Source organism: Triticum aestivum, chromosome 2A, assembly GCF_018294505.1.
Source record: "Triticum aestivum cultivar Chinese Spring chromosome 2A, IWGSC CS RefSeq v2.1, whole genome shotgun sequence".
Classification (NCBI taxonomy): domain Eukaryota; kingdom Viridiplantae; phylum Streptophyta; class Magnoliopsida; order Poales; family Poaceae; genus Triticum; species Triticum aestivum.
The window spans coordinates 644,612,331-644,627,936 of NC_057797.1; positions in this window are offsets into that span (position 1 = coordinate 644,612,331).

The following is a 15,606-nucleotide window of genomic DNA, read 5'->3' on the forward strand; positions in this document are numbered from 1 at the left end:
CGTGATCATATCCGGGACTCTGAACTATGTTCGGTACATCAAAACATATAAACTCATAAAATTGATCGTCATAGAACTTTAAGCGTGCGGACTCTACGGGTTCGAGAACTATGTAGACATGACCGAGACATGTCTCCGGTCAATAACCAATAGCGGAACCTGGATGCTCATATTGGTTCCTACATATTCTACGAAGATCTTTATCGGTCAAACCCCATAACACTATACGTTGTTCTCTTTGTCATCGGTATGTTACTTGCCCGAGATTCGATCGTCGGTATCCCAATACCTAGTTCAATATCGTTACTGGCAAGTCTCTTTACTCATTTCATAATGCACTATCCCGCAATTAACTCATTAGTTGCATTGCTTGCAAGGCTTATAGTGATGTGCATTACCGAGAGGACCCAGAGATACCTCTCCGACAATCGGAGTGACAAATCCTAATCTTGATCTATGCCAACTCAACAAGTTCCATTGGAGACACATGTAGTGCACCTTTATAATCACCCAATTATGTTGTGATGTTTGGTAGCACACAAAGTGTCCCTCCGGTATTCGGGAGTTGCATAATCTCATAGTCATAAGAACATGTATAAGTCATGAAGAAAGCAATAGTAGTAAACAGAAACGATCAAGTGCTAAGCTAACGGAATGGGTCAAGTCAATCACATCATTCTCCTAATGATGTGATCCCATTAATCAAATGACAACTCATGTCCATGGTTAGGAAACTTAACCATCTTTGATTAACGAGCTAGTCAAGTAGTGGCATACTGGTGACACTATGTTTATCTATGTATTCACACATGTATTATGTTTCCGGTTAATACAATTCTAGCATGAATAAACATTTATCATGAAATAAGGAAATAAATAATAACTTTATTATTGCCTCTAGGGCATATTTCCTTCAATACAACTCTTCTTCCAGAAATCCATTTAGGAATGCAGTCTTTACATCCATTTGCCAAAATTCATAATCATAAAATGCGGCAATTGCTAACATGATTCAGACAGACTTAAGCATCGCTACGGGTGAGAAGGTCTTATCGTAGTCAATTCCTTGAACTTGTCGAAAACCTTTTGCAACAAGTCGAGCTTTGTAGACAGTAACATTACCGTCAGCGTCTATCTTCTTCTTGAAGATCCATTTATTCTCGATGGCTTGCCGGTCATCGGGCAAGTCAACCAAAGTCCACACTTTGTTCTCATACATGGATCCCATCTCAGATTTCATGGCCTCAAGCCATTTTGCAGAATCTGGGCTCACCATCGCTTCCTCATAGTTTGTGCTTAAGTCCGCATTTCGAGGGGTCCACATCTCTAGTCCATGCCATGCCATTCATTGAACTTCCTGAAATATTTATCTCGAATGGATATTAGTTCAATGAGCTATATGTTGTTATGAATTACCTAAACGTCTCGGGGATTAGTTGCACCTTCAATCTCCTCCTTTTCGGTAATTGATGACAACATATAGATCAAAGCTTCGACAAATCATAAAATGAATGAAACACATCGTCGCTTTGAGAAATATGTGATAAGAAAGAGCTCCCCCCGAAATTTATGCATTATTTTAAATTTGCGTTTAAATGCAAATGCATAATCGATTAGGATCATGGGCCACTCTTCCATGTCACATACATCTTGGTGGAGCGCACAAAATGATAAGAATGAAATAACATGCACACATCACCAAAGATACAAGTGAATGGTCATACATAAGCAATCATAGGAATAGGCATTCAAGCACACATTAAACATAGTATGATCAAACACATCACCACACATAGTATCTCATGAGCATAAGACAATAAGTAGCATCAACCAAACGAAGTAGCAAGGAAAATAAAAACCAACAAAGAGACAAAAGACTCTCTGTCTCTCAGCTTAAGATCTATACATTTTGTCCCCCTTTGGCAACAAGTTACCAAAAATCTTGAAAATGTATAGTGTTATACGACACTCTAGGCACGATCTTCGGGAGCTCCTGAAGGGGTCTTCTGGCTTGTTGGAGATAACTGCTTCTGCAAATGCTTCGGCTGATGTCTGTTGAGTAGGTGGAGTGGACACTGGGGTGGCACTGTGGCAGTGGCGGCAGGAGCAGAGTGTGTAGGCCTGATATCTGCAACTGGCTTAGCGGTAGACCTTTGTTCCCTAGGCACTGTTTGAAATCTGTCAGTGGTAGGTCTGCCATCACTGTCCTCAGCATCATCTCACAACTTCTCAACAATGGATTGGATCTCTGTGACCTTGACATCAAGATTATACATCTTTTCTTCCACTATCCACTCTAGGCTCTCCTGATTCTTGGTAAAGTTGGCCAAACTCTTCTCAATCCTCAGAGTTGCTTCTAGCAGATATGTGAGTTGATCTTGCTTGGTCTTGAGATTCACTTTGGGTGCATCTGGAGCACTTGCTGCTTTGTTTACCTTTGCTTTCTCTGCCTTCTCCTGGGCCTCAACTAAAGTTGGGTGAGAAGCATCCATCACCACTTTATTATCCTCAAATTTTGACTGGAGAGGAAGGTGTTCTTTGTCAAGCAGATATGTGCATGTACCAACCTTGGAATTGGTGAATCTAGTGCCCCTTAGTGATTTTGGTGTATTGAAGACTTATAGGTTAAGGGACTGATGCATTTGTGAGTATACACAGGTCTGTAAGTCTATGAGGAGTTTGATATTTATAGAGAAAGTCGACCCCTAAAAATGAAGTTCTTCGATTGAACACTTTGGATTTCTGAAGACATTCTGAAGACTTCGAAAGTGAAGAAATTTGTGTGACCGTGAAGACTTGGTATTCATTCGAGGAACATGAAGTGTGAAGACTCTTGTTTTCATAGTTTCATTTTTCTCTTTCTTGAGTCTTAGGAAACACCGTACTGTTAAAGGGGGTCGAGGAAATACTAAGGAAAAGTTTCCAAGTGATGCTCCACACAAAATCCTACACCTACCAATCCCTTCGAGTGAAGCCATTGGAAATCTCATGCAGTTCAGTCAATTTCTTCAGTGACAGAGACGAAGTTCTTCTAATCTCTGAGGAATTTGTTCTGGCTGAGGAGTTAGGAATTCGCCAGTGCGGATTGCCTACAAGTGAGGAATATGATAGCCCCGAGGAATTTGATAGTCAAATTTCCGACCATTGCTGTGCTACGCGCCAACTGTCCTAAAATATCTTCCCACCTAACGGTCATATCAATTGAAGGGCATTTATGTCTTATCATGTCGGGCTGCTCCCTAGGCTATAAATAGCCGCCCCTACAACCACTAGATGGTTGGTTGCTCCGAGAGAAACTGACACTTGTCATTTGAGAGCATCCCATCCTCCGAGGACTTTGAGCGAAAATCATCAAGTGAGGAAAACCCAAACCCAAACACCTACAAACCCAAAGTGATTGAGCATCACTGAAGAGATTGATCCTGCGTGGATCTGACGCTTGTTACCTTTCAAGACTGTGCATCTTCCAGACGGTTAGGCGTCATGGTCTAGAGCATCCAAGAGGTAACTGTGGATCGCCGAGTGACCGAGTTTGTGAAGGTTTGGAAGTTACCTAAAGACTTACCACGAGTGATTGGGCGAGGTCTGTGTGACCTTAGCTCAAGGGGAATATGGTGAGGACTAAGTGTCCTAGAGCGCGTGTTCAGGACTGGGTGTCCGGGACTGTGTGTCATTAGGTTTGAATACCTAGCCGCCCTAACCGGACGTACAACTATCACAACAGTTGGAACTGGTCTACCAAATCATTGTCTTCACCAAGCTAACTGGTTCTATTTCCTCAACCCTCCCATTTCCTCATTACTGTGTTGTGTGCTTGTTCATATCTGTTCGAAGACTTTGACTGAAGTCTTCTCAATTTCCTCAGTTCAATTTCTTCAGTCTGTTTGTCTTCATCCTGTTTATCCTATGTTTACGCTTTCTATACTCTGTGCTTGTTTTCATTTCATCATGATGACCATGCTTATGTTCTGTTATGTTTGCATCTGAGTACTTGTTCCACTGCAAGTAGTTCTTCTCTTAGGAATTTCCTCACCCTAAAATTCCTCAGTGAAGAGTTCATAAAAATCGCCTATTCACCCCCCTCTAGTCGACTTAACACACTTTCAATTGGTATCAAAGCAAGGTACTCCCTTCTTCTGTGTGATTTTGGTTTAACCGCCTGGAGTTTTAGTTATGTCGACCGCAGGTATGATCAAGGTTTCTACTGAGTGTCCGACCTTCGATGGGATGGACTACCCCTACTGGAAGAATAAGATGCGCTTGCATCTTGAGGCAATTGACAACGATCTCTGGTACGTTGTGGAAAATGGTGTTCCCTCTGTCACTCCTACCATCAATGCTGCTGATGTGAAGAGATTCAAGCAACTCGACTCTCAAGCAAAGAACACCATATGTGGCCATCTGAGCAAAGGGCAGTATGGCAGAGTGAGTGCTTTGGAGACAACAAAGCTTATCTGGGACATGTTGTCCAAGGTCAATGAAGGAGTGTTAACACAACGTGACTCTCGAGTTGACGTTCTTCGCAATCTCTTCAACCGCTTCAAAAGACTCGATGATGAAAATGTTCAGCAAACCTTCGATCCCCTCACTGGCATCTCAAATGAGCTTCAAGCACTTGGTGCCACTGACATTACCGACCATGAGGTGGTGAAGAAATTGCTGATATCGCTTGACTCATCATTTGATACTCTGGCATTGATGATACAAGAACGTGGAGGCTATAAGTCACTTGATCCCGCTGATATCCTCGAGAGGCTAAAAACTCATGAGTTCCAGCTTGCTGAGAAGAGAGATCTCTATGGACCAAGCTATGGCAGATCGCGAGCTCTGAAGGTCAAGGTAGTGTCTGAGTCTGAAGGTGAAGATTCTGGTAGCAGCCTTGGTGATCCTGAAGAACTGATCCAGGGGCTAGCAATGCTCATGAGTAAATTCCAGAAGTTCTCAAGACGTGGTCGTTTTGGAAAATCCTCAAGAAGTGATGACCTAAGATCAGATTCCTCATCTCATGACTACAAGAAGATACTCTGTCACAAATGCAAGAAACCCGGTCACTACATTCAAGATTGTCCTCAGTGGGAAAAGGAATCAAAGAAGAATAAGTACAAGGACTACAGTTCTGATGATTCAGAGAAGAAGAAATCTTCAAAGTCCTCTTCATCAAAAACTTCAAGGTCTTCATCTCACAAAAAGAGTAGCTCCAAGAAGGCTCGGGCATTCATTGGCAAGGAAATGGACTCTGAGGCTGAATCTGAGGAAAATGAGGAAGAGGAGGAATCCGAGGAGTCGGACTCTGGTGTGGCGAGCCTAGCCCTCACTACCGCGTTCGTCAGCAAGTCCATCTTCAACTCTGAGGAAAAGGACATCCCCAACACAACTGACGACGGCGATGATGACTACGCTCCCACCTATTACTTCATGGCAAAAGGTTCAAAGGTACTCAAATATCCCTCCTTTGAATCAAGTGAGGATGAATCTGATGAAAACCTCAAACCTAGCTATTCTAAACTTGCTAAGATTGCTGTGAAACTGCAAAAGGCTCTTGAAAAAGTTCAAAACATGCTAGATAAAAGCGATGATATGTTGGGGGAAGAAATGGATCGCACAAAAATTTTGACTGAAAATCTTCAGAGACTTCAGTCCAAGTTTGACAATCTTGAGAGTCATATAACACACTCTTATCTGATCATGAGAAGCTTTCTTATGAATTTCTTCAAAGAAAGCAAGATCTTGGGCACTTAAGAGTGAGTTATGAAGATCTTCTGAAGGAGCGTGATTCATTACTTTCTCAACAAATCAGCGCTACTCAGGAAGAATTTATTCCTCCATGTTTGAAATGCATTGAACGTGAATCTGCTAATTCTTCACTTGAATGTTCAAATGCTTCTATTGCTGCAAATTCTTCACATGTCTCTGCTATCACTAATTCCTCATCTGAGGATGCTACTAGTATCACTGACCATGCAAGGATGAAGGAATTGTATGTGATAGGCATGTACAAAAGCCTCAAAGGGCATCAGGCTCTTTGTGATGTGCTTAAGAAGAAGATCCTCAACAGGAACCCTAGGAAAGAGGTATTGCCTTTGAGAGGAAACTCAATGCTGATGGGACCTACTGGAAACCTGAGCAGTATCCCAAAACCTCATGGGTTGCTGCAAAGGTACTTTCAGTGGATCCATCTACTTTATCTGGCTTTACATGTGAACCTTGATATTCTTCTGATGAATCATTTGACTCCAATTACAAACTGTTCAAAAATCAGGATGGTGAAGTATTTGCTAGATATGTTGGCACTAACTGCAGGAATGGTCCCCCTATGAAGAAAATTGCCAGGACCCCGATCCTATGTCACACCGATCTAGCATGTAACACTTCATATCACTTTGCGGCCTCACGCACGGTAATCCCACGGGTGCCACCTCACCTGGCCCGGGACCGTTTGCGCCTTTTGGCTCACGTATATGATAGTGTCGCTAGCATCCGTATGACAGAGAACCCGGGCCGACATGTCTAGTCGTGAACCCAAAGCGGCACTAACCTATGGGGACAGGCATACATGAATCACATCAAGCATGTCGGTCAGCAGCGTGTGAATCCGGGCTGTAGCACTGGGCTAACAGGACTCTGGGAACCCAGGCTGTAGAAGGCTAGGCAGGACTCCGGATGTCACCGCGTGACATTTCCCCAAAGGGACAGACACATGAACGAAGTGAAACACATGCCGGCCAGTCAAGTGTCCTGAGCAGTAGTGCTGGGCTAGCAGGACTCCGGTGAACCGGGCTGTAGTGGACTACTATGGCTCATGGAAGCACTAGACTACATTTCCCAATAAGAGAGGCTGTCAAGGATAAACAACTAGATTGTCGGATCCCACACATACCAAGCATTTCAATCATACACACAATATGCTCGATATGTGTAGATACAACATGGCATCACAACATAACTCTACGACTCAAGTATTTATTCATTAGGCTCCGAGGAGCGAGATATTACAAACATGGGTCTCACGACCCAACAATCATAGCATACAAATCAAAGCACATGTGGAAGCTTAACATGTCTGAGCACAAACATCTACAAATGAAAAAGGCTAAGAAGCCTGACTATCTACCAGATCCTGCCGAGGGCACAAGATCGTAGCTGAGGTATCAAGCTAAACGTCGAAGTCCACGAGAAACTACTAGCGAGACTGAAGTCTCTCTGCAAAACATAAATTAAGCAAATGTGAGTACAAAAGTACTCGTCAAGACTTACATCATAACTAACTACATATGCATCGGTATCAACAAGGGGGGGGGGGTGGAGTTTAACTGCAGCAAGCCAGCTTTGACTCAGTGGCTATCCTGAACTATGACTGCAAGCAACTCTTTTGAGGTGGTGCACACAACTCCACATATTCACCATTCAATACACCACTATGGATCCGCTTCCGTCTCCCTACGAGAAGGCCATCCATAGCACTCACACTTATCTTGCGAGTTTTAGAGTATCCAGTTTCACTTGTCTATGAACTGTTATAGGCAACCAGGAAGTCCATTACCGCGGACACGGCTATTCGAATAGATGATGTTAACCCTGCAGGGGTGTACTTCTTCACACACGCTCTCACCACTTACCGCCGTTTACACGACATGTACTCGGCAATCTTCAAGCGGAAGCCCAACGAGGGTGTCGGCAATGGCCTACCTAAACACTCAAGTCTCTAGTCCAGGTTTATCGCCTATCCAGGTTCCATCCGTAGGGAGTCCGGCTGAGGTTTCCACATACGGCCCCGAACGATGTGAACAGGGTTCCTGAGACACCAAACGGGCGCCCGGTACACCATGCCACGGTGTATCTACCACATCATAGCCCACCCCTAGGGTCAGCGCTACGCAGGGGCCGCCAACACATATCCTATAAACACCAGAAACTAGTTGCAACTCCTGGACAGAGGACTAGAGTGGTTAAGAAGCCGAGAGGGTCCATTGGTTTCAGGCCCAATGCATGGTAGTAACTGTTTCATGGATCACGAACACAGAACTCGGTTCCTGAGGACGGCTTCAATGAGACAATCCACCATGTACTCCTACATGGCCTCCCCCCGCTACCTTTACCAAATCGTGTTCACACACTTAGCTCTCAACAGTAGGACATGTTTACACACCTTCGATTCATCCCCGATGAATCAGAACTGACTCAACTCTAAGCAGCAGCAGGCATGACAAACAAACATGAATGAGAAGGCACATCAGGGCTCAAACAACTCCTACTCATGCTAGTGGGTTTCATCTATTTACTATGACAATGACAGGTCATGCAGAGGAAAGGGGTTCAATTACCGCAGCATGTAACAGTTGAATCGTTGTTGTCCTAATGCAATAAAAGAGAGCAGGAGCGAGAGAGTGGGATTGTATCGGAATGAACAAGGGGGTTTTGCTTGCCTGGCACTTCTGAAGATAGTATAGTTCTTCATTGGTGTCGTTGATCTCATCGTCGGAACCACGTCTATCGAGAGGGGACAAATACCGACAAACAAAGAGGAACACAATCAATGCAATGCAACAATTATGATGCATGACAATGTCATGGCAATATGCTGTCTATTCAGCTAATGCAACTAGAAATCATATTAAATGAAGTTGGTTTGAACCAAGGGTTCAAATTCAAACCCCATATGTGCTTATTTAAATGTCAATTATGCAAATTGCCCTGTACAGCAACCCTAGGTTGTTCAAACATGCATGCAAATGACATAAACAAATTCCTTGAATTTTTCTGATAATTTTTCATATATAATTTATTTGATTTGGAGCTACGGTTGATTTACTATGAATTTTAGAAGTTTTAACTAATTTCTGGAATTTTCTGAAATATAATTAATCCAGAAAATGAATTATGGCGTCAGCACTACGTCACTGTGACGTCAGCAGGTCAACTGACCCGGTCCAGGTCAAACCTGACCAATGGGGTCGACACATCAGTGAAACAATTAACTAACAGGGTTAATTAAATCTAACTAATCAAGTTAACAGCCACTAGGCCCACTGTCAGAGTCAGCGGGGGGGGGGGGGGGGGGGGGGGGTAATTAGTCCTAAACTAATCTAGTCAGGGACGGGGCCCACGTGTGTTGACCCTAGGAAGGTCAAACCCCGGGTCGAACAGGTTAAACCTGCCGGCGACTCGACACCGGCGAGGCCCGAGACGGCGGTGTGGCTCGGAAAATGCCCACAGGGCACGGACGAGGCCATTCTTGGGCTCGTTGGAGAGCTCTTGCAGGAGCGCATCGGGTGATGGTGGAGATCGGGCCTATGGTGGCCGGGGCCGACGACGGCAAGCTCGGTTGCGGCCGCTGGAGTTCGGGCGTGGGTGCGGGCAGTGCTGCAGTGCGCGAGCTAGCGAGCTGAGGTGCTAGCGGGGGCCTACACGATGCGGTGAGTGGGTTGGACGCGTCGGGCAGACCATTAGGTCGCTGGAGTCGCGTCGGCGGCGAGCGCAGGCAGCGGCGGGTTCGGGCGTAGGCGGTACGGTGGCTACGGAGGCCTACTGGGAAGAAGAGAGGGATGGCAGGGTCAGAGGCTCACGGCAAGTCGGACGAGGAGGTCAGCGAGCTCGGAGACGGTCTAGAGCAGTCGGGGCGCAAGGAGGATCTCCGGCGACCAGCGAGGGAGAAGATGATGTTGGCGGCATCACAGGGCGACCCAGCTCCTGTGACTCGGTGAAGAAGATGAAGACGACGTGGCAAAGCTCTTGGAGGCGTCAGGGGAGCAAGGGGGTGGCTGTGGCCGCGCTAGCGCTGGTCGGCGCCGACGGCTTCGCTCGGGTGAGCTAAAGGGAGAGAGCCAGGGGCCAGGGGAGGGGAGAGAGAGCGGCGAGTGAGGGAGAGGGGGCAGGGGCTTCGGGGCATCTCCGTGGCATCGCTAGAAGGGGCCGGGGAAGCAGGAGGTGGCCAGAGCAGCGTCGGCGCTCGCCACGCACCTGGTTGTCCTCCTGGCAGAGGAGGAAGATGACAAGGGGGCGCTGGTGGGCTGGGCCGCCAGCTGGGCTGCCAGCAGGCTACAGTAGCGGGCCGCAGGTGTGTGGAGGTAAGTCCTTCTGCTCTGTTTTATATTTTCTGTTTGTTTTCTATTTTCTGTAATTTGTTTTTGATTTAGTTTTCAAAACTAAATCAAATTTACTGCTTCTGATAAATATTGTGTGGGCTAGTTGAGCTATTCCAGAGCCCCACACAAATTTACAGAATTATTGGACTTATTTTAAATGTATAGCAAATATAAATCCAATGCAAATAGTTGTTGCATTAACTCCAAATGCCCAACATAAATATTTATGAGCTCCTAAAAATATTGGTTTGAATTTTACCTTTGGCCAATATTTTCAGGGAGAAACATGAACATTTTCTTGGACCTATTTGAAGAAATTTTTATCTTGGTCATTTTCTGAAATGATTTCTGAGGCTTTCACATGTCCCCATTTCAAATTCATTGAAATTTAAACATGATGCACACATGACTAGCTAGTCTAGGTCATACCAGAACTAGGGATGTGGCAAAAATCTGGGTTCCCAAAAGGTTCCTTGAAAACCTTTAGGTGAATGTCATCATGACACCACGTGTGAAGAATAGGAACCCCAGATCAAATTCTTCATATGGACCAAATTCTTCATATGGATCCAAGTCCTCATACGGACCAAATTCCTCAAAAGGATCAAAGTCCTCACATGAACATCATCATGCTAACACCTTTGTTTCGGAGGGAAAGCCTAAGGATTATGGATATGTGCATTATTCTTCAAATCATTATGTTCATAAATCCTCGAAGAATTTCTCTGGTTACTCATATGCTTACCCTAATCCCTCTTATGCGAAACGAAGTGGATTTGGCATCTATGCCACCCTTCTCTTATGGAGCTCGCAGAATGATGAACTCTTTGCTACCCCTTCAGATGTGGGTGGTGAAGAAAAAGAACTCTCTTATGTAGGGTCAGGTCTCTAGACGAGCTTCAACGTCTGAAGAATTTGCTGGAGACCTGAATATGCTTGAAAGGACGCAAGCTAATCATGAAGAAATGAATTTTCTTTTCTCACGTCCTCACATTGTTATATCTGTTCTATTGCTTGATGAAATTGATCTGATGAATTTGATGTCATATTCTTCACTAATGAAGTATATGAGTTTGTAAGCTGCACTAATTCATCTACAGGATGATCAACCCAAAGCCACTGAGTGGGTCCTCGATAGTGGATGCACAAATCACATGACTGGTGACAGGAGCTTATTGATGGACTCTGCTTTATCTCCATCACATCTGAAGCATATCACCTACGCTGACAAAGGCAAAAGCAAGGTATTGGGTCTAGGTAAGGTTGCAATCTCAAAGGATCGACACATGGACAAAGTCATGCTTGTCGAGTCCTTAGGGTTCAACCTCATGTCTGTCTCAATGCTTTGTGATCTTGATATGGTTGTTGTCTTTGGCAAGTATCGTTCTGTTGTGATCATGGAAGCCAACAATTCCAAAGTCTTCGAAGGCTTTAGGCAAGGAGATTTGTATATTGTTGATTTCTCTACAGGACCACAACCTGCTACATGTCTAGTTGCAAAAGCTTAAGAAGGCTGGCTATGGCATCGAAGACTTGGTCATGCTGGGATGAGGAACTTGCACACGCTCGCGAAGAAAAATCATGTCATTGGCATTGAGGGTGTCAAATTCCTCAAGGACCATTTGTGTGGAGATTGTAAAGCCAGAAAGATGACCAAGGCCAAGCATCCCTCAAAGACCATCATGACTACCACTCGTCCATTTGAATTGCTTCACATGGATCTCTTTGGCCCTACTCATTATGCCACATTTACTAATGATGCATCTTTATATGGCTTTGTCATTTTTGATGATTATTCTCGATATACATGGGGCATATCATCACTTACAAAACTGAACTGCAGGAAGTCTACAAACGATTTTCCTCGAGGGCTTCAACCAACTTTCGTGTGAAGATCAAGCACATCAGAAGTGACAATGGAACTGAGTTCAAGAACACTGGTCTTGATGACTATCTTGATGAACTTGGTATTACTCATGAGTTATCTACTCCTTATACTCCTCAGCAAAATGGCGTCGTGGAGTGCAAGAACAGGACTCTTGTTGAGATGGCCCGCACTATGCTTGATGAGTACAAGACGCCTCCTCGCTTCTCGCCTGCGGCAATTGATACTGCGTGCCACATCATCAATAGGGTATATCTTCACAAATTCTTCAAGAAGACAGCATATGAACTCCTCACTGACAAGAAACCCAATGTGAGTTATTTCAAAGTCTTCGGTGCTAAATGCTGGATTAGAGATCCTCATCACAGTTCTAAATTTGCAACGAAAGCACATGAATGTTTTATGCTTGGTTATGATAAGGACTCACACACCTACAGAGTCTTCAACACCTATCACCACAAGGTTGTTGGAACTGTAGATGTGCGGTTCGATGTGATGAATGGCTCGTAAAGAGAGCACCTACCCCCTGTGACAGATGAAATACTTCCTAAGAAATCTATTAAGTTCAAGGCTACTGAGGATGTCATTCCTACCAAAGAATCCGTTGAAGAAGTCATTCCAAAATGTGAAGAACGTCATGCTGATGAACCTGGGGAAAATGGTACTGAAGAAAATGCTAATCAAATTCCTCAACGACAACCAGCTCATCCTCGTGTTGCAAATGAAGTGCAGATTGAGAAAATCATCAGCGACATCAACATTCCAGGTCCTCTCACACGCTCAAGAGTGATGTCTACTACACAACCTTCTTCTTGTAGACGTTGTTGGGCCTCCAAGTGCAGAGGTTTGTACGACAGTAGCAAATTTCCCTCAAGTGGATGACCTAAGGTTTATCAATCCGTAGGAGGCGTAGGATGAAGATGGTCTCTCTCAAGCAGCCCCGCAACCAAATGACAAAGAGTCTCTTGTGTCCCCAACACACCCAATACAATGTTAAATTGTATAGGTGCACTAGTTCGGTGAAGAGATGGTGATGCAAGTGGTATATGGATGGTAGATAAAGGTTTTTGTAATCTGAAAATATGAAAACAGTAAGGTATCTAATGATAAAAGTGAGCACAAACGGTATTGCAATGGGTTGAAACAAGGCTTAGGGTTCATACTTTCACTAGTGCAAGTTCTCTCAACAATAATAACATAACTGGATCATATAACTATCCCTCAACATGCAACAAAGAGTCACTCCAAAGTCACTAATAGCGGAGAACAAACGAAGAGATTATGGTAGGGTACGAAACCACCTCAAAGTTATTCTTTCCAATCAATCCGTTGGGCTATTCCTATAAGTGTCACAAACAGTCCGAGAGTTCGTACTAGAATAACACATTAAGACACAAATCAACCAAAACCCTAATGTCACCTAGATTCTCCAATGTCACCTCAAGTATCCGTGGGTATGATTATACGATATGCACCCACAATCTCAGATTCATCTATTCAACCAACACATAGAACCTCAAAGAGTGCCCCAAAGATTCTACCGGAGAGTTAAGACGAAAACGTGTGCCAACCCCTATGCATAGGTTCATGGGTGGAACCCGCAAGTTGATCACCAAAACATACATCAAGTGGATCATAGAATACCCCATTGTCACCACAGGTATCCCACGCAAGACATACATCAAGTGTTCTCAAATCCTTAAAGACTCAATCCGATAAGATAACTTCAAAGGGAAAACTCAATCCATTACAAGAGAGTAGAGGGGGAGAAACATCATAAGATACAACTATAATAGCAAAGCTCGCGATACATCAAGATCGTACCACCTCAAGAACATGAGAGAGAGATCAAACACATAGCTACTGGTACATACCCTCAGCCCCGAGGGAGAACTACTCCCTCCTCGTCATGGAGAGCACCGGGATGATGAAGATGGCCACCGGAGAGGGATTCCCCCTCCAGCAGGGTGCCAGAACAGGTCTAGATTGGTTTTCGGTGGCTACGGAGGCTTCTGGTGGCGGAACTCCCGATCTATTGTGCTCCCCGAAGTTTTTAGGGTATATGGGTATATATGGGAGGAAGAAGTACGTCGGTGGACCTCCGGGCTGTCCACGAGGCAGGGGGGCGCGCCTAGGGGGGGTGGGTGCGCCCCCACCCTCATGGGCAGCCTGGGACTCTCCTGGTCCATCTCCGATACTCCGTGGGCTTCTTCTGGTCCAAAAATATGTTCCGTGAGGTTTCAGGTCAATTGGACTCCATTTGATTTTCCTTTTCTACGATACTCTAAAACAATGAAAAAAACAAAAACTGGCACTGGCTCTAGGTTAATAGGTTAGTCCCAAAAATAATATAAAAGTGTTTAATAAAGCCCATAAACATCCAAAACAGATAATATAATAGCATGGAACAATCAAAAATTATAGATACGTTGGAGACGTATCAGCATCCCCAAGCTTAATTCCTGCTCATCCTTGAGTAGGTAAATGATAAAAACAGAATTTTTGATGTGGAATGCTACCTAACATATTCATCATGTATTTATATTTATTGTAGCAAGAATATTCAGATCCATAAGATTCAAGACAAAAGTTTAATATTGACATAAAAATAATAATACTTCAAGCATACTAACTAAGCAATCATGTCTTCTCAGAATAACATGGCCAAAGAAAGTTCATCCCTACAAAATCATATAGTTTGGTCATGCTCCATTTTCGTCACACAAGAATGCTCTCATCATGCACAACCCCGATGACATGCCAAGCAATTGTTTCATACTTTAGTAATCTCAAACTCTTTTCAACTTTCACGCAATACATGAGCGTGAGCCATGGATATAGCACTATGGGTGGAATAGAATATAATGAGTGGGTTATGTGGAGAAGACAAAAAGGAGAAAGTCTTGATAGTGGTATCCCCAACCCACCAGGGTTCAAATCCTGGTGCTCGCATTATTCCTGTATTTATTTCAGGATTTCCGACGATATGCTTTCAGTGGGAGGAGACGTTCCCGTCGACGACGAGGCGCCTACAGTGACTTCATAAATCTCAAGATGATATGCCGGCTCAGTCTCTCGGAGGTGCTCATAGGGGTAGGGTGTGCGTGTGTGCGTTCATAGGGGTGAGTGTATGCGCGTGTATATGAGCGCTTGTGTCTGTACTGATGCTCAAAAAAATGGGCTAGGGAGATGCCCATAAATTGATGTCAATGCAGGGAGTAGGGATTGCCATGCAACAGATGCACTAGAGCTATAAATGTATGAAAGCTCAACAAAATAAACTAAGTGGGTGTGCATCCAACTTGCTTGCTCACGAAGACGTAGGGAACTTGAGGAGGCCCATTGTTGGAATATACAAGCCAAGTTCTATAATGAAAAATTCCCACTAGTATATGAAAGTGACAAAACAAGAGACTCTCTATCATAAAGATCATGGTGCTACTTTGAAGCACAAGTGTGGAAAAAAGGATAGTAGCATTGTCCCTTTTAATTTTTATTTTTTTATTTGGCATTTCCTTTTTTTATTTGACCTTTCTTTTTTATTTGGCGCTTTTTTTGGCCTTTCTCTTTTTTTTGGATAATGCTCTATGAATGATGATCATCACACTTCTATTTACTTACAGCTCAAGAATTACAACT